Consider the following 27,209-nt stretch of genomic DNA (forward strand, 5'->3'; position numbering starts at 1 on the left):
CTCCATGGGACGGACCCCCGAAGCGGGGGCCCCAGTCGGTGGACTCCTCGAAGAGGCCCGGGGGGCCGTGGGTTCGACGTCCGAGAGAATGTCGATCGTCGGAGCCGCCTGGACGGGCGCGGCCAAACTCGACTCCTCCGTCCTGGCCCTCTTTGCCGATCCAACGGCCGCAGCACCCTTTCTTTTGTGGGCCTTGAGGCCCCTGGCAAGCATCCGTGCTGCTTCCGCGTCCATCCCTTAAAAAAAAAAAAAAAAAAAGAAAGAAAGAGAAAAAGAAAAAGAAAAAGAGAGAAGAAAGAAGAAGGACAGAAGAAAAGAAGAGAAAGGGAAAGAAAAAGATGAAGTACTCGCAGGATCCTGGGGCTCAGGCCAATGTTGAACAGAAATTGCTCCCTCAAAAGATTGGGAAGGGAAGGGGCGGAATAGGCGAGAAGCTTCCGGGCAGCCTGGAGGTCATCCTCCCCCAGGCTGGGGGCCCAGCGGACAGAATCCCTCAGAGAGCCCCAAGGGGGCAGACCCAGCCTCAGGGTCGGGCAGTGGACGAAGAGGTATTTCCCCTTCCAATTGTGGATTGAAGAAGGGGCACCTTTCAGCAACCCCTTGCTGAACTGAGGGGAGAAGTACCACCAGTCCTTCGCCGAAGGATGACGCTTGAAGGTATAGAAGTGCCTAAACAGGGAAAGGGACAGTTGGACCTCGACTACGTGGCAAAGGGAGAGAAACCCTATCAAAAACCTAAAAGAATTCGGAGCAACAGAAGCCAAGGAGATGTCTAGGAAGCGGAAGAGGGCGACAACAAAAGACGGAAGCGGAAGCCGGAGTCCGGCACGGAACGCCTCCTGATACAGACAAAAACGACCGGATGGGGGAGTGCTAGCCCGATCAGAGGGGCCAAGCAGCTCCAGGTCGTACTCCGGAAGAACTCCATACTGAACCCTTATCAGAAGTTCCTCCGAAGTCAGGGAACATGGAATGGCGCCCGGCGCAAAAACCGGGCGGAGCCCAGCCCCAGATGCGGGTTTGTCTACAGAGCGAGGGACCTGGGGGTTTGAGGCGGAAGAACTCCCGGAACCACTGGGAGCAGAAGAGCCGGACGACATTTCGAATAACTTCGAATGAGGACTCTAAAGATCCCGAAGAAGACGGACAGGATAAGGGGCGAGAGGTCACAAGAAACTAACTTGAAGGAATACAAAAAAATAATGGCGAAGAAGAGGCCCCTAAGTGGCGGGAAGAGAGATGAAGGTGCTGGGACTAACCTAGATCGCTCTGAAGGATGCAGGGGGGCGAAGACAGGGACGACTTGAAGGGAGCCTATGGCCCGAGAAGACGCCAACAGAAACAGGGCTCTCGAAGGAAGGGCAGATACTGGTAGAACTCTGGAACGGAATAGGACCCCTAAAGGTGGAAGGACGGGTTTAAATAGACCCTAGGATCCGGCGCCATAATGATCGCGAATCCCCCCAGGCCATCCCGCGCCCGACACGTGTCCCACTCCCCCCGACAGGCGGCTAAAAGCGGCTGATGGATTGGCAGGGCCATTATGGCGCCGTACCTGGACCAGTGTACCGGCGGGAATTTCGAAGGGTCCTTTCGTATCGCCCCGATTCGAAAAGACTCCAGCACGCGCACATTTAATGCCAAAATATCTGGGGGTGGTCGTGAACAGGATTCGAGGAGACAACTTCGGCTGTGTCAATCTCTCTGTACTTCCTTCATTCGAAATTCAAACTCGGAAGTAGGGGGACTGGTGTTGGGTATAAAATACCCACGGCCGAAGTTCTCAGCGGGATTGACCCTTGCGGGCTCAGGAGGACTCCGCCCGGACTCCTACGGGAGCCGGGCTCCGCCCACGACTTCGACTCCAAGGGGGACTCCGTCCAGACTCCTACGGGAGCCGGGCTCCGTCACCAACTTCAACTGCCGGTAAGCCCCGTCCGGACTCCTACGGGAGCCGGACTTCGCACCTGACTTTAATTGCAGGAGGACTCCGCCCACGACTTCGACTCCAAGGAGGACTCCGCCCGGACTCCTACGGGAGCCGAGCTCCGTCACCAACTTCAACTGCCGGTGAGCCCCGTCCGGACTCCTACGGGAGCCGGACTTCGCACCTGACTTTAATTGCAGGAGGACTCCGCCCGGACTCCTACGGGAGCCGGACTCCGCCCACGACTTCGACTCCAAGGAGGACTCCGCCCGGACTCCTACGGGAGCCGGGCTCCATCACCAACTTCAACTGCCGGTGAGCCCCGTCCGGACTCCTACGGGAGCCGGACTTCGCACCTGACTTTAATTGCAGGAGGACTCCGCCCGGACTCCTACAGGAGCCGGGCTCCGCCCACGACTTCGACTGCAAGTAGACTCCGCCCGGACTCCTACGGGAGCCGAGCTCCGTCCTCCGCCCACGACTTCGACTGCAAGTAGACTCCGCCCGGACTCCTACGGGAGCCGAGCTCCATCCTCAACTTCAACTGCTAGTAAGCCTTGTCCGGACTCCTACGGGAACCGGACTCCGCCTTTGATTTTAATTGCAGGAAGACTCCGCCCGGACTCCTATGGGAGCCGGGCTCCATCCTCGACTCCAACGGCCGCAGACGGACTCCGTCCGGACTCCTACGGGAGCCGGACTCCGCCCACGACTTCGACTGCAAGTAGACTCTGCCCGGACTCCTACGGGAGCCGGGCTCCGTCCTCAACTTCAACTGCTAGTAAGCCTTGTCCGGACTCCTACGGGAACCGGACTCCGCCTTTGATTTTAATTGCAGGAAGACTCCGCCCGGACTCCTATGGGAGCCGGGCTCCGTCCTCGACTCCAACGGCCGCAGACGGACTCCGTCCGAACTCCTACGGGAGTCGGACTCCGCCCACGACTTCGACTGCAAGTAGACTCCGTCCGGACTCCTACGGGAGCCGGGTTCCGTCCTCAACTTCAACTGCTAGTAAGCCTTGTCCGGACTCCTACGGAAATCGGACTTCGCCTTTGATTTTAATTGCAGGAAGACTCCGTCCGGATTCCTACGGGAGCCGGGCTCCGTCCTCGACTCCAACGGCTGCAGACGGACTCCGTTCGGACTCCTACGGGAGCCGGACTCCGCCCGCGACCCCAACTGCAAGTAGACTTCGTCCAAACTCCTACGGAAACCAGACTCCGTCTTCTATTCCGACTGCAGGAAGACCTCGTCCAAACTCCTACGGGTACCGGACCTCGCTACCGACTCCAACCGAACTTCGACCGACAAGTCTGGACCCCCTGGGGGGCCACAGTAACGGTCACAACACTGCTCCACTCCCTGCGGCAGACCCTACGCAGCTCCATCACTCCCTGACAGGCCGTATTAATGGCCACGATTTTACTCCACTCCCTGCGGCGGATCCTGTGCGATTCCACCACTCCCTGACGAGTCACGACAACGGACGCCGCTCCACTCCCCGTAACTGATTCCACGTGGCGAGCCACGGCGATAGCCACGATCCCACTCCACTACCCTCCGCAATAAATTCCTCCTGACTCTGGACGGCCCACTACTAGACGGTTACAGGCGTCGCTATCAATTTGTTGCCCCCTCCGTCTATAAAAGGGAAACCCCAGATACGTTATTCTATAAGCTCTCGTTTTTACCTAAAAACTCTGCTAAAATTTTCGTTCGAACACTCCATTCTTGTTGAGGCAGAGAACTGACTTGAGCATCGGAGGGTCTTGCCGGAGCAACCCCACCTCCGGTTTAGACTTCTTTTGCAGGTCCCGGCGGCGACCGCGACTCCCTCAACTCCAGCTTCTCCGGCGCAAACAGATTTTTGCACCAACAAAAAGCAACATGTAATGGCAACCCAATTACCAGATTCTTGGGTTAACTTCATTCAGGATCTGACCTCCAACCAATAATTTGCAGTTTTCAAGTGCAATAGTTCCATCCATTAGCTTTGACATAATAACAAATTATGGCATGTTTCTATTCATCAATATTTATACGAATGATGGTCTGGAAAAAAATTATAAGATCTGGGCACGAAGAAAGGAAGCCCATAAAGATAGATGAAAAGAGAGATTAATGTAAAGTTATAAAAGTCTGATTCCAATGATAGGAAACAGAACTCTATAGAAAAATAGGTTACTTTTATCAATTTTCTACTAAAATAACTGATGGCAAATCAGATAAATTTAGGTACTCAGTTTCGTTACAAAAGAGTACATCCTCTATGATTGCTAGCTTATTTTCTATATGTTACCATACAATATTTGTATATTAATGAGAATTGACGAGTGGGCAACATAAGTTGGTAAGACAGATGTGCATAAGACATTCTTATGACAGCTTAAAAGCAGCATACCTTATCATAACCTGAAACTGAAGGCTCATTGTTGTTTAGCGGATGAAATAACTCGCTTTTACATAACCCAACAACTCCAGAATGTCTGCCATAATATATCAATTCTGGTTCTAAAGTCGATGGAATCTGATGTGAACTATTAGCATTTCTTGCTTTAAATGCCTTCTTTCGATCTCTCCATGATCTCTTTGAAGTCCACTCTGTGAATATATCTTTATTATCTGTGCCATAAGCTGCACCTGTGGAGGTCAGGACAACACTGCTGTCATATAGATGCAAAAAAACAAAATGCGTGAAAACATGAAAGACAGGAATTTAACTAGTCTATTTTTATACTTAACAAGCAAACAGATATGATTACGAATTTTGTTACATGATTTTATGTCCATACAAGACCTCAAAGGTAGGAGAGAAAATGTTGTTCCATCAGCAACAAAAAGCCGACAACAATCTCCAAGAGCATATTTCTGTAGCATTGTACGACAAGCTGCTAGGCGATGTCTTGCAATATCAACACCAGTCAGAGATCCAGAGTTCCCAAGTAGATCTGAGAGCATGCAGAGCTTAGCACCTGATATTGAAAGAAGGTATGCACTTATCAGATTCAGCTAAATATTATTCAAAAAATAAGTTTTATAAAATTGTTAATGTCTAGTGAACAAGCACGAAATGTGTCCATATAAGTTTGGAAGAATTCAGTTATGATTTATAGTATCCAATCAGCTTGCTCAATAAACAGCAAAAAGAAATTACATAATTTCTCAATTGCATTTCATCTTTTTAAAGGATGTCAAACCAGAAGAATGTCAAAGGAGAAGCTGCATTGGAGCATAGGTGGGATTCATACATGTAATGCTGCTTATGCATAAAGTACTAGGTTGTTTGGCTTGGATAGTTCAACAAGATGAAGTTTGCAGTAACTCCATTTTCTAAAAAAATTCCATAGCAGTTCACTTCATCTCATCCTTGAAAACCATTCCCCAGATTAAAACATTCCAAACCAGGTAAATTTAAAGGAAAACAACAAATCTGAATGATAGATGTGTAGTTTGAACTGCTTTTGAATGTTTCGACTTTCAAACTAGTCTGAGTTATTTCATTATATTCAAATAAGGATTTATACTTAATAAAACTCATGGGAACATCAACAATTTCCTTAGATCCAAGATAAAGCAATCATTAGAAAAAAGTATACATATCCATCTCTTAGAAGATGTTATATAGATAATCTACCACATTGCATACTAGTCTTCACAAAAATTACGTGATTGTGTGGCTACATATGCAAAAGTATACATAATTACATATAAACATATATGAGATTGTATACATACAACAATTTGGTTAAGAAAAAGGATAAAAGAGGGCATCTAGTGCTCAAGGCTCCCACCACTACAGAGTTTGGGGAGGGTTAGATGCGCACAGCCTTACTCGTTCACGCAACAAGGCTGTTTCTGTGTTTCTTAACAATTGGTTTACAAAAAGGATGAAGCCGTTTAATAAGATTGGCAGGAAAAGCACTTTCAAGTTTCAACTTTTCAGGGTGACGCATATCTTGATTGCGCCATACTCTGAATGGTTAGAAAATATATCCTGAAGCCATCGTTTAGATGATTGTGCTCAGTTTGTAATATGTATATGAATTATTTATCAATAAATAAAAATTATTTTGGTATCTTTCATCATAAAATTACATCTTCCTTATTAGAACTTTTGTGTTGTGATGAAGTCGTTAAAACTCTAAAGTAATCGATAAAAGAAGATTTATCGTATAATTCTTAAACATGTTCGCGACCAAATGATACGTCATTAAAGGACAATGACGTTTATCGAGGGAAGATCGTTGTGTGCCATATACGTTGATTGTCCTCTTAACCAAGGAGTGTAGAGACACTGATATGAAATACAAGTGAAATGTAGAAGTACATCATCACGGAACAAGTGACTCACCGGCTGAGCGCTTTGCTGTCAAGAGCAGCTCACCAAGCATATGGGCATAAATGTCCCTCAGATCTGAGATCGCCAAAGTGACTTGCAAGCAACTCACTGTGCTTTGGTACCGGACTATCTGTATTTCTAATGCAGTGACGGAAGGTTATTGGATACAGTCAAGTACTTGTGAAGTCTATATGTAGATCAAGATGAAATTGACCCCTCCAGATTATAGGAGCTGATGCATCACTATATTTTAATTTAATAAAATCTTGATCAGGATAATCCATACGATGGATTTGAAAGATTAGAATACAATAAGAATGATCCTTCAGGATTGACAGTTTAACCCTAGATCGTCCGAGAGCATTTAGAGTCAAAAGGATGAATTATATAGTAACCATATACATAGGTTCTTGAATATTGTCTTGCAAATATTCAACCTATCCGGACGTCGGAACCATTGCTAGATGGTAACTTCGATTAGTACAGAAAACGGTTCTTATGCCACCAGCTTAGTGTTCGAACCTATGAAGTCACACACAAAGTCAAGCGATATAAGAAAGAATTGACCTAAATCTATATGTTCAATTTAAAAGTACATGACTTGATTGAACAAATAGATTAACTTGATTGAGAATTAAGTTATAGGTCATACGTGATTAAACAGTTGACTACGTCTAGCTAGCAGTAGACATGAGATTCAGATTCAATTTCAGGGATGACAAGATTTGATCTATGATCTAAGGAGTCTATGAGATATTGAATTTAAGTGCTAATTAATTTCATATTAGATCTGATTTAATTAGACTTAATTGGGTTGAAAATCCAAATTAAACTTGGTACTAAATCCTAAACAGTCTGGGATTGACAGTCTATTCGAAATTAGTTCGAATCAAGTTTGAATTGGATTCGAATTGACTCATATTTGGATTAGATCCTTAGAGTCTATTTTTGCTGGGACTCTCTCTCCTCATGGCCGACCTAAAGAGGGTCGGGTGCTGGTTATTGTCGTCCCACACTTGGATGTAGGCGTGGGTGCATGAGAGCACCTAGTTAGGCACCTATCCTATCTCAAACAAGATTTCTAGTTAGATAAGGGAAGGATTAATTCAAAACTGATTTGAATTAGGACTTCTTGTCTATTGGATCATGAAAAATCATCTATAAATATGGAGGACCTCTAACCATCAAAAAAATAACAATTAGACTATGTGCCAAGGTGAAAAATAGAGAGAGGTGGCGTGCAAGAGAAGAGAAGGGTCTCTTCTCCTTAACGTGTTGTTTTGGACGTCCATCTTCTCCACGGCGTGAAGAGGCCTAGGCATCCCAAAATTTAGGTGTAAGGCATCACACCAAAGATCTTCTCCCTCCCCTCCTTGCTGCCTTATGAAGGTACAACAATCTGAAGCTTCATCCTGCTTTCCTGCGAAGTTTGACATGTGTGCAAAGTAAAGGGTTTGTACGTTCAAACCTTTGCGAGGCTTTGGATTCAGAATCCTTTGGAGATTTGATCTCTATTCCGCTGTGTAACAGGTAAAAGATAAAATCTTTGTTAGATTATTATTAAAAAAAATTTAAATATTCCCTGGCAATCTTTCAGCATGAATCCCTTTTTTTTTTCAACTGGTATCAGGGCCAGGCTTTGATATATGGATGCATAACTGATGTTTTCTAGTTGATTTACATATGGTATGTGATTAAGATTTTATATTAGACATTAAATCAGTTTTAAATCCATTTAAATAAAATTTATGATCTGATTTTGATTAGATTACATGATCCAAATCAATGGTTAGTTAAGGTTTGTTATAAATCTGTTATAACAGAATTTTATTATTGCAGATTTTTATTGGAATAACAACCTATTTTAAAATCTGTGTTAAATCAATTTTAACAGAATTTTTTTGTTGTTATTTCGGGTTGGAAGTTAGACTTATTTTATATCTGAATTGAATCTGTTTCGACAGATTTTCAGATCTGATATCTATCAAAAATCTGCACAACGTCAAAATAGATCTAACCAGAAATTTATCTTTATGCGTTCATATATACATCTAATTATTTTTTTATGTAATTTCAGATCTGAATTTAATGTTTTATATCCTGTAAAAATTAAGTTTCAGATCTGATATGATGTATGTGATGCATTGAATCTAATTAGATTAGATGAAAAATATGGTTGATATAATCAAAATCATGCACATGCCTACTTTGTTTTGACAAATTACATGTAGATGTGATTTTATTTAAAATTGAATTTCAGATCTTAGTAGTCTAGTATTCGGATTAATGAGATCACCAGACTGTCCGATTATAAGAGAAAAAAGGGATTCAAATCTCTTCTTGCCCATTCGATGGGTTCTCTTATGACGTGTAGGGGTGTCACTGTGATCCAGTATCATAAAAAAGAAAAACAAATAGATTTTTATAAATTATTTTGATCATAAATAAGTTTAGATTAGATCTAAAGCAATTTATGACTCATTACAATAAGATATAAAATTATTTTAAAATCAGAATAGCATGTTACATTAGATGTAATTGGTAGTGATCTAAAAGTAGTCATGATACATGTGATGTATATATGAAGTTTAGATTATACTTATGCATATTTAATTATTAAACATTGATCTGAAAATTAGTTTTCATGATATAAAACATATGGTATACTTCACTTGAAACGCTAGTAGAATAGTTCTATAAATTGAAACACACGTTTCACATACTTAATTTGGAATTAAGTTTCAAAACGATCTAGATTTGGCAATTAAAGAATTTTAAGATGCCACATAAATCAATGGGCAATGGGTTAACATGAATCAGATCCTTCTATTGGGTTAAATCTAGGATTAGAAACATATATGGACTAAATAGAAAAATTGGTTAAATCTAATCAAAAGTTGAATTAGATTAGGTTGAAATTTTTCTAGATTAACCTCAATAGTTGAAGCTAAATCAAGTCCATGTTTCTGACCTTACTCAATGGAACATGATCATGGCTCAGTGGTTGAGCCCGAATCTTCTGATGGACCAAATCGAAACTAATTAACCAGTTGATGTCTAAAGTAAGTTTGACAGTCTTGATCGGTGGTCATTAATTGGGAGTTACTCACCTAGATGGCGTCTATGGTGAGTTAATGGCATATCTCTCCCGTCGATCTCACTTATCTGGCCAACATGGTAAATTATGTTTTGATTAGGTTACTAATCGATTCAAGCTGATCCATGCCATTAAGATAAATCAGTATAACTGATTTAGGTGTCTTTAGATCAGCTTATATAAAGTCCTCTTCATGACTTGGTGAAATCATTGGAAGGATTTACGACTTACAGGTCAATTTCTTCTCTTATTCTCAAATCACTAAATCAAATCCTCTAAATTATTATATCTTTAAAATGATACAGTTATGGAGATACCTAGTTCAAAGCCTCCCATTAAGATGCGTGATAATGAGTTCAATATTCTAAATAGATATTAGAGACGTCACATGCTTGGTGTCTATTGGGTATTGAAATTATCATTCATCATATGACTATCTTGTTGCGGCTTTCAGATCAATGCTCAGGTTGGCCGAGCCACACTCGGGCCTGGACATTCATTTGCTGGATGCGCTTGGTGTAGTCATATTAATGGTTAGACCTAATCAGGATTTTCAGTGGAGACGCTATACACCTGTTGAAAAGATGCCTGAGGTGAAACCTAATTGCTGGAAGTTGTTTGGAGAAACAATTGGTTAGGAACCTATCCATAAATGCACTAGGGTTGGCCGAGCCACACTCGGGCCCGAACGCAGTCTTTGTGGATTTTAGTATCCACTAAGGAATTAATGTAATTTCTCGAATTAGAGGTAGAGGCTACCAATTCGTATAAAATAGTGGGAGTACCTTTAGACTAAAGTCCATATCTTTAAGATTAAAATAATTAATATACTAATAGGTTGATGTTTCTTCTTTTCAATTATGACCAACACACTATCGCTTTGTTTGCTGTGGACAGCGACAAGCTTACCAGACCCAACTTCGATAGCTGGTATCGGAAGTTGAAGATCATTCTGGAGCACGAAAGGATCTTGTATATGCTTGTAGATCCAACATCCGAAGAACCTGCTGCCAATGCACCCCGTGCTGTGAAAGACACTTATTTGAAGTGGCTCAGTGATCGGACGATTGTGCGTTGTATCATGAGGGCAGTAATAAACGACGAACTTAACTGTAAGTTCGAGGAAATGCAATCAGAGGATATGATTCAAATGTTGAATGAGTCCTTCGACACCCCTGAGAATGCGGAGAGACATAAAATCTTCTGCGTTGTGTTCAATGCTCATATGCGAGAGAGGGCGTCAATCACTGATCATGTATTGTACATGATCGAGCAGATTGAACGCTTAAGCAAACTTGACTTTTCATTACATGAACATTTGGAAAAAAATGCTATCCTGAACTCGCTACCAAAATCCTACCTATCCTTCTTGAGCCACTACAGAATGACCAAGCCTGCAGTGAACTATCATGGTTTGCTAGGATTGCGCAGACATTCGAGAAGGACCATCAGCTTCAAAAGAAGCCGGTGCATGTAGTGGGAGGTTCGTCTGCAGATCGTCGTTCCTCTAAGAGTGAAAAGAAGAAAAAGGTGCAGAAAAACATGCTGCCAATCCCAAGCCAAAACAGAGTAAAAAATCGAAAGTCGACAAGAGCTAGACAGAATGCTTCTTTTGCAAGAAACTGGGTCATTGAAAAAAAATGTCCGGCATACATAGCTTCCCTTGACCCTAACAGGCCAAAGAACAAAAGAAACAAGTAATCAATTGCTTCGCAAAGTACTTATATGATAACTCCTTATAATTGCTCTGTTTGTAATACTACTATCTAGATATTGAATATCGAAAGTCCAATTAATATTTGCAATTCATTGCAGAGACTGCAAATCAGTAGAAAATTTAGAAAAAGCAAGCGATTCATGAACATTAAAGATAGAAGCCTTGATCTAGTTCTAGCTTTAGAAACTATGCAACTTGTTTTTAAGTCTAATAGTGTCATATTAGATGACTGTCATTATTGTCCTTCTTTTTTGATGAATGTCATCTCTGTAAGCCTTTTGGCCAAACTTGATTTTAAGCTTTTAATAAAGGATGATTTTTGTGATATCATTATGAATGATACTATAATTATGCATAGACAATTAAAATATGACATACATATATTATCATAGCCTGTTGGTGTAATGTACACATCGAACAAATGTCCTGGATAAATAATGTCAGTGACTCCTACCTTTGGCATTATAGGCTAGGTCATATGAACAAAAACAGAATAGACAGATTAATCAAGGAGGATGTCCTTGAAATTAATGATTGTGAATCATTACCGACCTATGAATCCTGTCTACTTGGTAAGATGACCAAGTCACCTTTTAAAAGAAAAGGTGAACGAGCCAATGATGTTCTAAGTCTAATACATAGTGATGTATGCGGACCCATGAACATAGACACCAGAGGAGGATACTATTACTTCATTACATTTACAGATGACCTATCGACGTATGGGTATTCTACCTTATGAAGCATAAATCTGAATTATTTAAAATGTTCAAACGATTTCGTAATGAAGTAGAAAAACAGACTAAAAAAAGTATTAAAACTCTTTGATCAGACTGAGGTAAATACCTCACCAGTATTTTTCTGACATATCTAGAAAAAAATAAGATTCTCTCACAATGGACCCCTCTTGGAACGCCACAACATAATGGGATGTTTGAAAAGAGGAATCAAATCCTGTTAGACATGATTCGATCCATGATGGGATTTGCAAATCTGCCAATCTCTTTTTTGGGATACATTCTTGAAATTGCCTGCTTTTTTATTAACAAGGTTCCGAGCAAGTCTATCGATAAAACTCTACATGAGATATGGACAGGACATAGGTCGGTGCTCTCACATCTTAGGATTTGGAGGTGTCCAGCTTATGTCAAGCATTTAAAGACAGATAAGTTTGGACCAAAGTTCGATAAATACTTGTTTGTAGGATACTCAAAAAAAACTAAAGAGTACTGCTTCTACCTCACTGAAGAACAAAAGGTTTCATCAGTAACAAGACAATATTTTTAGAAAAAGAGTTTTTTGAAGAAAAAACTAATACCAACAAAATTGAACTTGGTGAAGTTCATGAGGTAGAAGAACCGGCACACACAGAATCAGATTGGATTGGAGAATCGAATCCGGAGTTTGTAAAGGTACCATTAAGAAGATCCGGTAGAGTACTGCGTCAACCGGACAGATACTATGGTTTCTTGATCTGGGATGGTGATCTTATCAAACTTGATGAAAACGATAAAGATCCAATCACCTATATAGAAGCCATGCAAAGGCCCGACTCTCAAAAGTGGCTTGAGACCATGAAATCCGAGATAGAATCCATGGAGATCCATAGTGTATGGATATAGTTGATCCGCTCGAAAAGATAAAACCCATGAGGTGCAAGTGGATTTTCAAAAGAAAAAGACGGACGGAAAGGTGAAGACCTATAAAGCCCGTCTAGTTGCCAAGGATTACCGTCAACATTATAGTATTGACTATAACAAAACGTTCTCACCTGTGGCAATGTTCAAGTCCATCCGGATTATGCTTGCAATAGCAACACACTTAGATTATGAGATCTGACAAATGGATGTCAAAACTACTTTCCTTAATGGAGAGCTGGAAGAAGAGATGTATATGATACAACCTAAAGGATTCACATCCACAGACGAATCTAAGGTGTGCAAACTAAATAGATCCATTCATTGACTGAAGCAGATATCTAGGAGTTGGAACATGCATTTTGATATGGTAATCAAAACGTATGGCTTCCTTGGGAATAGAGAAGAGCCTTGCGTCTATAAATGGGCTAACGATTCTATAGTCATCTTCCTTATACTGTACGTAGATGACATACTCTTAATAGGAAATAACATTCCAGCTTTGCAAAGTGCAAAATTGTGGCTCTCATCATAGTTCTCCATGAAGGATTTGAGAGAGGCATCCTACATCTTAAGGATGAAAATCTACAGAGATAGATCTTGAAGGTTGCTTGGATTGTTCCAATCCATGTACATCGATACCATGTTGAAATGGTTCAACATGGAGAATTTCAAGAAAGACTATCTTCCGATAGGCTATGATATTACTCTCCAAGAAGGATTATCCGATAACCCCTCAGAAAGAGCATATGAGTAGGATCCCATATGCTTCGACAGTGGGATCTATCATGTACGCCATGACGTGTACGAGACCGGATGTGGTCTATTCACTAGGAGTAATGAGTAGATATCAGTTTGATCTGGATGAAAATTATTGAAGGATTGTGAAGACAATCATTAGGTATTTGAGAAATACTAAGGACCAATGATTTATCTATGAAGACACGACTTGAAATTTATGGGATACACTGATTCTAATTTTCAGTCAGACTATGATGACAGCAGAAACGTGTCGGGCTACATATTTACCTTAAATGGAGGAGCAATATGCTAGAAGAGTTCCAAGCAACATACTGTGACAGATTCTGTATGCGAAGCAGAATATATTATTGCATCTGATGCTGCAAAGGAGGTAGTGTGGTTACGGAAGTTCATTACCAAGCTTGGAGTTACACCCTCTGTTGATGGCCCTATTCTACCGTACTGTGACAGCACTGGAGCCATAGCTCAAGCGAAAGAACCAAAATCACAACAGCGTACCAAGCAGAGTTTGCATTGCTATCATCTTGTACGTGAGATCGTGGATCGAGATGACGTCGAACTTCAGAAGATCGATGGAAAGGAGAACATAGCCACCCCCTTCACTAAAACTCTCGGGATCAAAGAGTTCAATGATCATAAGTGGAAGATGGGTATAAGATACTGTCCTGACTGGCTTTAGTTCAAATGAGAGTTGTTAGAAAATATATCCTAAAGCCAATCGTTTGGATGATTATGCTCATTTTGTAATATGTATATGAATTATTTATCAATGAATAAAAATTATTTTGGCATCTTTCATCACAGTTATATCTTCCTTGCTAGAACTCGTGTTATGATGAAATCTTTAGAACTATAAAGTAATCGATAAAAAAAGATTTATCATATAGTTCTTAAACATGTTCACGATCCAATGATATGTTATTAAAGAACAATGACATTTATCGAGTGAAGGTCATTGTGTGCCATATAGGTTGGTTGCTCTCTTAACCAAGGAGTATGGAGATACTAGTATGACATATAGGTGAGATATAGGAGTACATCGTCACTGAACAAGTGACTCATCCGTTGAGTGCTGTCAAAAGCAGCTCGCGAAGCGTATGGGTATAAATATCCCTCAGACCTAAGATCGTCATAGTGACTTACAAGCAACTCACTGTACTTTGGTGCCAGACTATCTGCATTTTTAATACAGTGATGGAAGGCTACTGGGTACAGTCAAGTACTTATGAAGTCTGTGTGGATCAAGATGGAATTGACCCCTCCGGATTATAGAACTGATACATCACTGTATTTCAATTCAGTAAAACTTTGGCCAGGGAATCTATGTGATGGATTTGAAAGATTGGAATACAATGAGGATGATCCTTCAGGATTGATAGTTTAATCTTAGATCGTCCTAAAATATTCAGAGTCAAACGGATGAATTATACAGTAACCATATATATAGGTTCTTGAATATTGTCTTGCAAATATTCGACCTATCTGGATGTCGGAAACTATTGCTAGATGGTCACTTCGATTAGTACAAAAAATGGCTCTTATGCTACCGGCTTAGTGTTCAAACCTGTGGAGTCATGCACAAAGTCAAATGACGTAGAAAAGAATTGACCTAAATCTATATGTTCAATTTGGAAGTACATGACTTGATTAAACAAATAGATTAACTTGATTGAGAATTAAGTTATGCGTCATACGGGATTAAACAGTTGATTATGTCTAGCTAGCACTAGACATAAGGTTCAGATTCAATTTTGGGGATGAACAAGATTTGATCTATGATCCAAGGAGTCTATGAGAGATTGGATTTAAGTGCTAATTAATTTCAAATTAGATCTGATTTAATTAGACTTAATTGGGTTGAAAATCTAAGTTAGACTTGGTACTAAATCCTAAACAGTCTGGGATTGATAGCCTATTTGAAATTGATTCGAATCAGGTTCGAATTGGATTCGAATTGACCCATATTTGGATTGGATCCTTAGAGTCCACTTTTGCTAGGACTCTCTCTCCTCATGGTCAACCTAAAGGGGGTAGGGTGCTGGTTATTGCCGCCCCACACTTGGATGTAGGTGTGGGTGCACGAGGGCACCTAGTTAGGTGCCTATCTTATCTCAAACAAGATTCCTAGTTAGATAAGGGAAGGATTAATTCAAAACTGATTTGAATTAGGACTCCTTATCTATTGAGTCATGAAAAATCATCTATAAATAAGGAGGACCTCTAACCATTAAAGAATAATTAGATTGTGTGCTAAGGTGAAAAAGAGAGAGAGGTGGCGTAAGAGAAGAGAAGGGTCTCTTCTCCTTGGCATGTTGTTTTGGGCATCCATCTTCTCCATGACGTGAAGAGGCCTAGGTGTCCCAAAATTTAGGTGTGAGGCGTCACACCAAAGATCTCCTCCCTCTCCTCCTTGCTATCTTGTGAAGATACAACAATCTGAAGCTTCATCCTGCTTTCTTGCGAAGTTTGGCATGCGCACGAAGTAGAGGATTTGTACGTTCAAACCTTTGCGAGGCTTTGGATTCAGAATCCTTTAGAGATTTGATCCCTATTCCGCTGCGTAATAGGTAAAAGATAAAATCTTTGTTAGATTATTATAGAACAATTTTTAGATGTTCCTTAGCAATCCTTCAGCATGAATCCCCTTTTTCCTTCATGAATTTGAGACAAAATCATGCAATACTTGACCAGAAGGATACAAAGGACACCAGAATAGGGTGAACTGCAACAAATCACCACAGTTATGGCATGGCAAAACATAATGTTTCCAGAAATTGCACTAATACAGGCACGAATAAGCAAATGACACAGGTAGTTCAAATGCTTTCTCTGCGTCGCAACTAGGAGTTGATGCAAAAAAACATAATTGAAGCATGTAGAACAGAGCATGTGCAGCATGGTCATTGGTCATGACAATAAGACATTAGCAAGGCTTAGAAGTAAATGAAGGAGCTCACGACAATGAGAAATTAGAGAGGCTTATGAGTCCATGAAGGAGCAAGAATTGCTTCAGCCTAGGTACAAAATATACTACATTAATACACGATTAAGATGAGAAATACACAATTAAACTGGATAGTTATGTGCATAGCCTTGGGGATGACTACAGTGATATCATTGATGAGGGCCTATTAGAGAAAAGGCAGGGGCAGGGATGAGATCATGGTATCACATCATAATATTAGCACAATTATGGAGAAGCAAAACTTTGACCAACACCAAGCATAGTGCTAGGAAACTAAAAGAATAGTACCCTACAAGCCAATCGCATAGATTATGTGATGGGATTTTTCTATTTTATCTTCCTACTTATGTACATAATATTAATTATTTATCAAATATAAGACATTATGTTTCGTCATATGATGTATCTTATTTATGACTTAATTAAGATTATGATGAACCCCATAGATTAGGACAATGATTTTAGGATCATGATGAGATCATGCCAGTGAAATAAAATCTTGATAGTCCCAATCTAAAACGTTCCCAATCATAGGATCATTGAGTCAGACATCAATGATATCGATAAGACTGGCACATCCTATATATGCTCAAAGGAGAGGATAATTGATCTCACAATCACTTATGTGGGGACAGTAATATAAGAGTGTGGGTGCTCATTGGAGAATGAGTTTACTGAACAGATCCACAGAGAGAACATTTGATGGAGTCTTAATAGCATATCAATAAATGGTTCTCTGATGGGAGCAGCACAAATGATCCTTAGATCTGAGATTATCATGGTACCTTGTGTATATGGATCTATGTCTTGGTCCATATCCTAGCATGACTCTCTGAGACATGTATGGGATGTTCTGGGCATGATGAAGTGTGCATGAAAGTTGTGAATGGTCAACAAGGAATCGGTCACTCCTTATAAAGGAACAGAACATCCTATGTATCTCATAGATAATAACTCAAGAAGTCTTAAGCCAAAATAGGGTGAAAATTAGAAAGAGTTTCTAATGTTTCATCAATCAAGTCATCATTATTAGATCGAGGTACATATAGATAAGTATTTGGGCTTGACATGATTCCATGCCCATGGCTTATCTAGAATATTGTGTGATCAAAGGATTGATTTGCACGATAACCTTCCACAGAAGGATGTTCTGGTTATTCCATCAAAATTTCACATCTTTCGGATAGTCATGATACGTTGCTAGACGTCAATCTTGACTTGTAAGCTCTTATGAATTAAAAAGTTTAATTCAGTAATTAGCTAGAAGGGGTTCTAATTAATTGATGTATTTGGGATTAACATGTTTTGGACCTAATTAATTAGAAGAGTTCTAATTAAAATAGCTAGACATGAGCCTGGACCTACTACTGGTTAGATGTAGAATCCAATGGTCCACACACTTATGGAATTGTTATCAAGGACTTAAGATTAGTAGCTTATTCAATTTGGGTCTTGGAGGACCTATTTGAATAAAGTATTAAGATTATGGATTTTTTGTGAAATCCTAAAGGGCTTTAAATGGGCATGCTAGCACATGTGTTAAACCCTAACTAACTAATCCCTCAAACCCTTGGACACCAAAGAGCTTGGACCCAAATAGTTTGGATGCCAAAAACCTTGGACGGTCAAAGAGTTGACGCCCAAGAGAGCCCACGCCCCAAAGGAGAGTTCACGCCCTAGAGAACTCTCATGTAATAAAAGGCCTCACGCCTCACATCCAAGAGGGGGCTCACATCAAAAATAAAAGGAGACGGAACTCCTTGAGAAGGGTGGTTCATGAAAAGAGGGGGCGCTGAATTCCTTGAGAAGGGATTCGGGAAAAGAGTTGAGGGAGAGGTCCTTGATCAATTCTTGTGTAGACGAGCATTGGAGGGCATTCATCGGGGTGCCTAGTGGAAATTGAACAAGCAAGAAACAATCTAAGATTTTCTTAAAGGTATTCATATTCTCTTTTCTTGTTTGATTGTTCTTTGATTTGTATTTGATTATAATCATCGAGGTGATCTTAATTTTTAGATTCGAATCTTGTGTTTTCAATTGTTGAATGCATGTAAAATTTTAAAATCCTATCTTCCGCAGCGCATCCGAATCCCATTAGTGGTATCAGAGCCATCTTTGATTGATTCAATCAAATATTATGTTATTGTTGTGATATAGATTAGATCTAATTCATAATATATCATGATCTGATTATGCATAATGTTTAGTTTTTGATTTGTTGCATCCATCATAAAAAAACAAAATTGTTTTGTGCATGATCAAACCGTGGGATGAGATACTATGCCTTGAAAACTTGTGTGACAAGTTTTGGTGGCCTCTACCATCTGAAACTCACCATGGGGAGGCTGCCTCGCGCATATGATGTGTGAGGCAGGTGCTGTTGCTGCATGTGATGATCACGCCCGCCCAACATGGCTGCCGAGGTCAAGAGATTATGGGCGGTAATCATGGTTGACAGCCGCGGTGCCACCATAATTCATGGCTGAGAGTTGAATCCCATGGAAGAAGGATGCTTCAATCAAAGTTCTAAGGGGCTTAGACTCTGTACCATGTTAAAAGATGAATTGGAAATTGACTAGAATTCATTATCCTAATGAGATTAGGATTCTTGTCAATTGAGAATTGAAAGTCAAATAAAATTCAGTCCTAATTAGATTGGGATTCTTGCTAATTAGAGTTGCAAGTAAACTAGGATTCATAATCCTCATTGGATTAGAATTCACAAACCTAATTGGATTAGGATTTGACTAAAAGTTGAATTCTAATTGACTTAAATCAAAAGTTGACATATGGTTGACTCATAATTGACATGGGGCCAAGAGTTGAATCCAAATCACAATCTAATGCTAGTTGGCCCAAAAGTTGGACCAAAAACATAGTTACATCCTAGATGGGTCTTGCGCCCATGAAGTTAAACACATGATTTCTTTGTGACATATGTGTGAATGATATCACAATTAGAATAACGTAAGTAGTTTAATTGCATAATTTATATAAATGTTATGAATTGCATGATGGATGGTTATGGACTAAAAGAACCCATATGATGAATGGATGAATGTGTATTGATGGTTTAATTTTATTCAATAAAATTGGGCCTGCATGCCCCTCCCTCATCTATTTTTCTGGTTGTATCTTCTTTCTCCCTCCTATGTACCTTCCCCAACTATTGATTAAGGTTTCTTACATATTGATGTAAAAGTAGGATAGGAAAAATATTTATAAGTAGATAGAAAATATTTGTTTGTATTTATAAATAAAGAAAGAAGACGAAGCATTCATCAAGCCTTTATGGAGATGAAGACAAGACTACCAGGAAGCTTAAAAGCAAAGGAGCATGAAGATGGTCTATGAGATGGCCCAATATTTGATGCACCTAGGACAAGACCCATAATCCAAGTGGCCGAATGGATATTATAGGGTTCTCACTTACACAAATCATTGCAAAGACTACAGGGAATAAGGAAGCTCAATAAAGATGACTTCGAGTTGATCGATGCTAGTGGAGAGTCCATCCAGATCGAAGCTGTAGGAACCAATTTGTTAAAATCGCCTTCAAACAAAGATTTTGAAATTAGCAGACTGTTGTTACATGCCAAAAATTATTAAAAATATTATTTCTATACCTTTGTTATTCGAACATGGTTATAATATAAAACAGAAGGACAAAGATTGCTCTATTTATCATTCTGGCGAATTTTATAGCAATGGATATGTAGATAATGATCTTATATTCCTATCACTCAATGATAACATTCTTCATATTGATCAAATAAAGAAAAAAAAAAGAGAGAAAATGTGAACGTCACATATCTCTGGCATTGCCGACTTGGTGATATTAATGAGTCAAGAATAAACACGTTATACAAAGAAAAGTTCTTTGATCCATATTATTTTGAATCATATAAAACTTATGAATCTTGTCTCATAGAAAAAATGACCAAGAGTCCATTTACTGGACGTAAAAAAAAAAACAAGTAAATTATTAGGCCTCGTACATATGGATGTCTACAGCCCAATGACAACTCAAGCCAGGAGCGGATACTCTTCATCACCTTCACTGATGACTTGTCAAGGTTTGGATATATGTATTTAATGAAATATAAATCCGAAGCCTTTGATAAGAGTACCAAAGTATGGTTGAGTACAAACTGATAAGAATATTAAAGCTCTTTGATCTGATCGAAAGAATGAATACTTAACTAGTGAATTTCTTGATCATCTTAAAAAAAAAAATTCTCTGAATGGACTCCTTATACACCACAATTATAATGTTGCAGAAAGAAAAAACCGCACTATTAGATATAATGTGGTCTTTGATGTACTTCATAGACCTTCCAATCTCATTTTGGGGATATACCCTTAACACTGTCGCATTCATTATAAACAAAGTACCATCTAAATCTATTACTATCACTCCATTTGAGATATGGAAAAAAAAGAGGACGAACATCAAACAACTAAAGATATGGGGCTATCCTGCTTATGTCAAAAGAATTGAAGGACATAAACTAAGTGCTAGATCGCATAAGTACATATTGAATAAGTACATATATGTAGGCTATCCTACGGAGAGTATGGGATACTACTTTTACTATCCTACTGAACAAAAGGTATTTGTCAGTAGGCATACCATTTTCTTGAAAAAAGAATTTATTAGTGGGAGGATAATTGAACTAAAAGTTCAAGACCAACAAACCACCCGACAATAACCTGTGGATAGTCCACAAGTTGATCCTCAACCAGAAGTACCCATTGATGAGGTACAACCACTGCACACACTTTCTCTGCGAAAGTCAAAAAGAGTGCGCAATGCACCTCTCAAATATGAGTTTGTCATTGAGAATAACAACGAGCCATACATCATTGAAAATGATGATCCCATGACCTATTTGGAAGCAGTCAGGAGTAGTGACTGATAAATGGCTTGAAGCCATGAAATCCGAAATGGACTCCATATATACCAACCAAATATGAACTTTGGTTGATGTGCCTAAGGATGTGACTCCAATAGATTGCAAATGGGTCTTCAAAAAGAAGATTGAAACCGATGGCCTAGTAAAAACCTATAAAACTAGGTAAGTGACAAAAAGTTTCAAACAAAAAGGTGTTGACAATGAAAAAACCTTTTTACCAGTAGCTATGCTTAAATCCATTCGGACTTTGCTTACTATAGCTGTATATTATGACTATGAGATCTGACAAATGGATGTGAAACAAATTTCTTCAACGAAAATCTTGAGGAAGAAGTCTACATAACTCAGCAAGAGGGATTTCTCTAGTAGGAGGGCAAATCAAGTTTGCAAGCTAAAAAAATCCATTTATGGATTAAAGCAGGCATCGAAGAGTTGGAACATCTATTTTGATAAGACAGTTAAATCGTTTGGCCTCATCAAGAATATGGATGAACCATGTTTACAAGAAGACGAGTGGGAGTACCGTTATTTTCTTAGTTTTGTATGTAGATGACATACTACTCATTGGGAATAATATCCGAATGTTGCAATCGATCAAGATTTTACTATCACAGAAGTTTTTCATGAAAGACTTCGGTGAAGCATCCTACATACTTGATATAAAGATCTATAGAGATGATCTAAGAAGATGCTAGTCTTGTCCCAATCTAGGTACATAGATCTCGTGTTGAAGAAGTTCAACATGGATGGTGTAACAGAGATTGCCCATAAGAAGTGTTAGAAAATTGAAAAAATAATGTTCTGCAAGCCAATCGCATAGATGATGTGATGGAATTTTTTTGTTTTATCTTCCTACTCATGTACATGATATTGATTAATTATCAATAATATGAGGCATTGTGTTTCATCATATGATGCATCTTATTTATAACTTAATTATAATTATGATGAACTCTATAGATTAGGACTGATTTTAGGATCATGATAAGATCACCAGTGAGACCTAAAACCTTGATAGTCCCAATCTAAAATATTCTCAATCATAGGATCATTGAATCGGAGATTAATGATATCGATAAGACTGGTATATCCTAAGTAAAGGGTGATTGATCTCACAATCATTTATGTGAAGACACTAATATAAGAGTATGGGTGCTCATTGGAGAATAAGTTTACTGAACTGATCTACAGGAAGAACATCTGATGGTCTTACTAATATGTCAATAGATGGTTCTCTAGTGAGAACGGTACATGTGATCCTTAGATCTGAGATTATCATGGTACCTTATGTATATGGATCTATGTTTTGATCCATATCCCAGTATGACTCTTTGAGATTTGTGGGATGTTCTGGGCATGATGATGCATGAAGATTGTAAGTGGTCAACAAAAAATCGATTACTCCTTGTAAAAGGAGAGAATATCCTATGTGACCATATAGGATAATGACTTAAGAAGTCTTTAACCAAAGTAGGATGAAAATTGAAAAAAATTTCTAATATTTCATCAATTGAGTCATTATCATTAGATTAAGGTACATATAGATAAGTATTTAGACTTGACATGAGTCCATGCCCATGGTTTATTTGGGATGTGTGATCGAAGGATTGAATTACACGATAACTTTCCATGAAAGAATGTTTTAATCATTCCACTGAAATTCCACATCTTTCGAATAGTCATGATACGTTGCTAGACGTCAATCTTAATTTGTAGGCTCTTTTGAATTAAGGAGCTTATTCAATTAGAAGGGGTTCTAATTAATTGATGCATTTAGGCTTAACATGTTTTAGGCCTAATTAATTAAAAGAGTTCTAATTAAGTTAGCTAGACATAAGCTTGGACCTACTGCTGGCTAGATGTGGAACTCAATGGAACACACTTATGCAATTGTGATCAAGGACTTAAAATTAGTGGCTTACTCAATTTAGGCCTTGGAGGACCTATTTGAATAAAGTACTAAGGTTATAATTTTTTGTGAAATCTTAGGGGATTTTAAATAGCCATGCTAGCACGTGTTAAAACCCTAACTAACAAATCCCTCAAACCCTTGGACGCCATAGAGTTTGGATGCCAAAAACCTTAGATGGTCAAAGAGTTGATGCCCAAGAGAGCCCACGCCCCAAAGAAGAGTTCATGCCCTAGAGAACTCTCATGTAATGAAAAGGCCTCATGCCTCATGCCCAAGAGGGCGCTCACGTCAAAAATAAAAGGAGGCGGAACTCCTTGAGAAGGGTGGTTCACACAAAGGGGGCGTTGAATTCCTCAAGAAGGGATTCGGGAAAAGAGTTGAGGGAGAGGTCCTTGATCGATTCCTATATGGACTAGCATGGAGGGCATTCACTTAGGTGCCTAGTGGAAATCAAACAAGAAAAAAACAATCTAAGATCTTCTTAAAGGTATATTCATATTCTCCTTTCTTGTTTGATTGTTCTTTGGTTTGTATTTGATTGTAATCATCAAGGTGATTTTGGTTTTTGGATTCGGATCTTATGGTTTCAATTGTTGAATGTATGTAAAATTTTAAAATCCTATCTTCCACAATGCATCCGAATCCCATCAGAAACCTGAGTATCAAATTCTATAAACATACAAAATAAAGGGAATTTAGGCCTTTATAGACATGTGTTTAGTTGTATGCTTGAGATAACCGTGGTTTAGTCAAGCAAGCTATAAGTAATCGGATCCATGCCACTTGATCCAGGAGTCACATACCAACCCATAAGGCTTGTCATCATAGGATATGCACTAACACCATAGGATTTGTGTGAGGTAGTACCTAAAATGGTAAGACCACTGCATAACATGGCCAACAAGTAAACTAAAATCCATGACATTGTGATCAAGACCTAAACTAGTTAAAATGATCCAAAAAGAACAGGACTCCTTCCAGATTCTGAAACTGAGAAAAGTCATCCAAGTAAATAAGCACATTTTCAAATTATACATGTCAGATCAAAAATCTGTCATTGAGATTCGATTCTGCATAAATCATCCTAATCTTGCGGTGGAAAATGGAGAAAAGAGGTAACACGAGTGTACATTGGGGTAGGCACTTACACCCTTATGGAATCCACCATGAATGGGAGGAACAAGAAGAAGAATGACTCCTCAAAAGATATTTGCATGTGAATTCAAACATAGGCCATTCACTTTATTGCATGGCTCAGTTACTAAGGGACATATACTAACATGCTCCCATGAGGCACTAGTGACAACAACTCCCGATATAATCATCCAAGAGACAACTTCCAACATAGTCATCCCACGTGTCCAAGAGACTTAACCATAGACCCAAGTAGCAACTAGATATTAATGATGACTGTAAGACTTCAAAATTCAAAATTGATAATGGCGATAATGAATGCTAGTTCAATGACATGGTCTCATGACTCATACTTCTCTTGAGGGCTTCTTAGCCTGGTCCATAGATAGTTTAGCACCATTCTCCCTCAATTGAAAAGAACTCACTCATCAAGTTTGTTACTTCATCTTCATCTCCATGATACGGTGAGAGAGGTTACTACATTAAGTTAGGCAAAACATTATAATCTCCTAGTATTTTGACCTTGTAGGTGTTCTCCCTAACCCATTTAAGAACTTCAAATGGTCCATCAGCCCTTTGCTTGAGCTTGCCATAGTGCATTTTATATCCCAGTAGGACAGGAGGCATGCCGGTCATTCCATCCCGCTCCTATGAGAAAACGAGAACAAGGTGGGTTCGGGACTCCGAAACCCACCGACATAGGGAGAGAAGAAAAGGAAAAAAAAAGATGAAGAAAAAAAAATGAAAGGAAAGAAAAAGAAAAATAAAAAAAAGAAAGGAAGAGGGAAGAAAAAGAGCAAAAAAGGAAAGAAAAGAAAGGAAGGTAAAAAAAGAAAAAAAGAAAGAAGCAAGAAAAAAAAAAGAAAGAAAGGAAAGAAGAAGAGGGGAAAGATGGGGCATCCCATTCTATGAAGAAACTGGGACACCTTTGTCCCATGAGATTTAAAATCTTGATTGTGCCCAAATGTGAAGCATTCTTTGCAAAATTGAATTGAAACCAAATCTACTTTCTCGAAGCAACAAGATTGCCATGCTGGTTGGCGGCATCTCAACAATTTTGATTTTTGCTTGTTAATTTGGGCTTGCATTCATTCTTGGAGCACCTAGATGTCCTTGGTTGGATATCTTCAATAAAGCAATTAGTAGGAAGAGGAGACATTGCATTGGCCTGACACCATAGAGCACTTAAAAAGGACTAGAACCAATCGTCTGGCTTGAAGACTGGTTATAAGCAAATTTGGCTTAAGCCAAGGCTACAGAACACTAGCAGGTGTTTTTTACCCTGGGTACCTCTGGCTAATGCAAGAAAATGGAGAGGAGAGAAGACAGAGCAAGTAAAAGCCAGGTAAACACTTTCATCCTACAAATTCCACCTCTGAACGAGAGAAAGAAGATAACAGCATTAACTCCATGAAAAACCCAATGGTTAAATTCTCATTCAAATAATCAAGTCAAAGTTACAATCTCATGCATGGCTAGTCCTTATGTAAGCACAAGATGGAACAAGTCTCCAACTCTATACGTGTAAGATTAATAACACAACATTTTTCAAAAAATCTCTTGATCTTTCCTTGGGAGACCACACAATAACAAGTTGTCCAACTATTAACCGTAACATTACTTGTCACCAAGAACTTGACTCTTAATTAAACTATTACCTAATATAATACATAGTAAATGGTTGAGCATACAAAGGGATTCACAATATGAGCTTTGTGGAATGGGCTTTTGCAGGGGCTTCATGTAAAGGGGTTTCACTTGTCAACCTTATGAGCTTGAATACAGTATGCCTTCAGTTTTACGGCTGAATTCCACAATCAAGTCAGGTTGGTTTGGCTCATAACTTTGATGCTATGTTTAGTGTGAACTTTTAGGACAACAACTTGATTTTCAATGTTCAAAGGCTTGATGTTGGAATGTTATGTACCACATAACTTTTGACGGGAAAATATGACAAATTTATTCTCCTCCAAATATAAAACAAATAATCCTAGAGTTAACAGTTTCCAGCTTTGATGCTGCTAATTTTTAGGAACTCAAAACAACAAGTAGCTTAAGGCAGCACAAGACCTTGACTTTCATTCCCAACAAGACAAGACCCACACTTCCCGCTAAGAAAAAAGAAGCAACCCCCTACAAAAAACTACTGCTTATTGCTTTGGCTGGATCCGAGCAAACACAAGCACGTGCTTCTTGGTGTTTCCATCTCACTCCTTAATCAAGCATCTTTTCGCCTACTGAGGAAGGAATCGCATAAGAGTAAACCAACAACAAAATACAAAAAATTTTTCTACAACCATATCAATGCATGTTATAGATCAACTTCTGTTATTTCATTTACTCTTTCTTTGTTTCTGTGACTCCAACAAAGACTAGCTACAAGGTGTCCTTAATAAGTGACAAAAACAAAATTTTTACATCATAATCACTTCAATATATACAATGTACTTCCCACCCAGACACAATTAGGAACTCCAAAGTCCAAATCAAGGTTCTGAAAACCGATACCTGCGGCCGTTCTAGTCGGCCGACGGCACGGTCCGGTACGGTTCCGTACCATTGTGAACCGACAGAGGGAGGACCGGAGGAAAAAAAAGAAAGAGAGGAAAAGAGAGGAAGAGAAAGAGGGAGGGGGTCCGCCGGAGGACCTCCGGCAGGCCGTCTCTGACAGCTGCCATGGCCATCAGGCCGCATAAACACTGCCTACGGCTCCGCGGCATGAAACAGAGGCGATCGCCCCTATTTCACAGGCTTTTTTAAAAAAGCCTGATAACAGTGAAGCCGGCAATGGGTTTGCCGGCT

The 27,209-nt window shown here is 39.5% G+C and overlaps 1 long non-coding RNA gene across 15 annotated transcripts in view; it reads right to left on the bottom strand.

Annotated features, from left to right (window-relative positions):
* LOC105034755 (uncharacterized) overlaps positions 1 to 27,209 on the bottom strand; it is a 144,233-nt gene that overhangs the window by 43,248 nt on the left and 73,776 nt on the right. For 13 of the 15 annotated variants that reach the window (XR_012141532.1, XR_012141519.1, XR_012141520.1 and 10 more), the window contains 2 exons: positions 4,703 to 4,900; positions 4,330 to 4,568 (listed from right to left, as the gene is read on the bottom strand). This is a non-coding gene — a long non-coding RNA (uncharacterized lncRNA). The remainder of the gene's footprint in view (positions 1 to 4,329; positions 4,569 to 4,702; positions 4,901 to 27,209) is intronic. The other 2 variants (XR_012141522.1, XR_012141521.1) reach the window with 2 other exon arrangements.

Source organism: Elaeis guineensis, chromosome 5 (genome assembly GCF_000442705.2).
Source record: "Elaeis guineensis isolate ETL-2024a chromosome 5, EG11, whole genome shotgun sequence".
NCBI classification, from domain to species: domain Eukaryota; kingdom Viridiplantae; phylum Streptophyta; class Magnoliopsida; order Arecales; family Arecaceae; genus Elaeis; species Elaeis guineensis.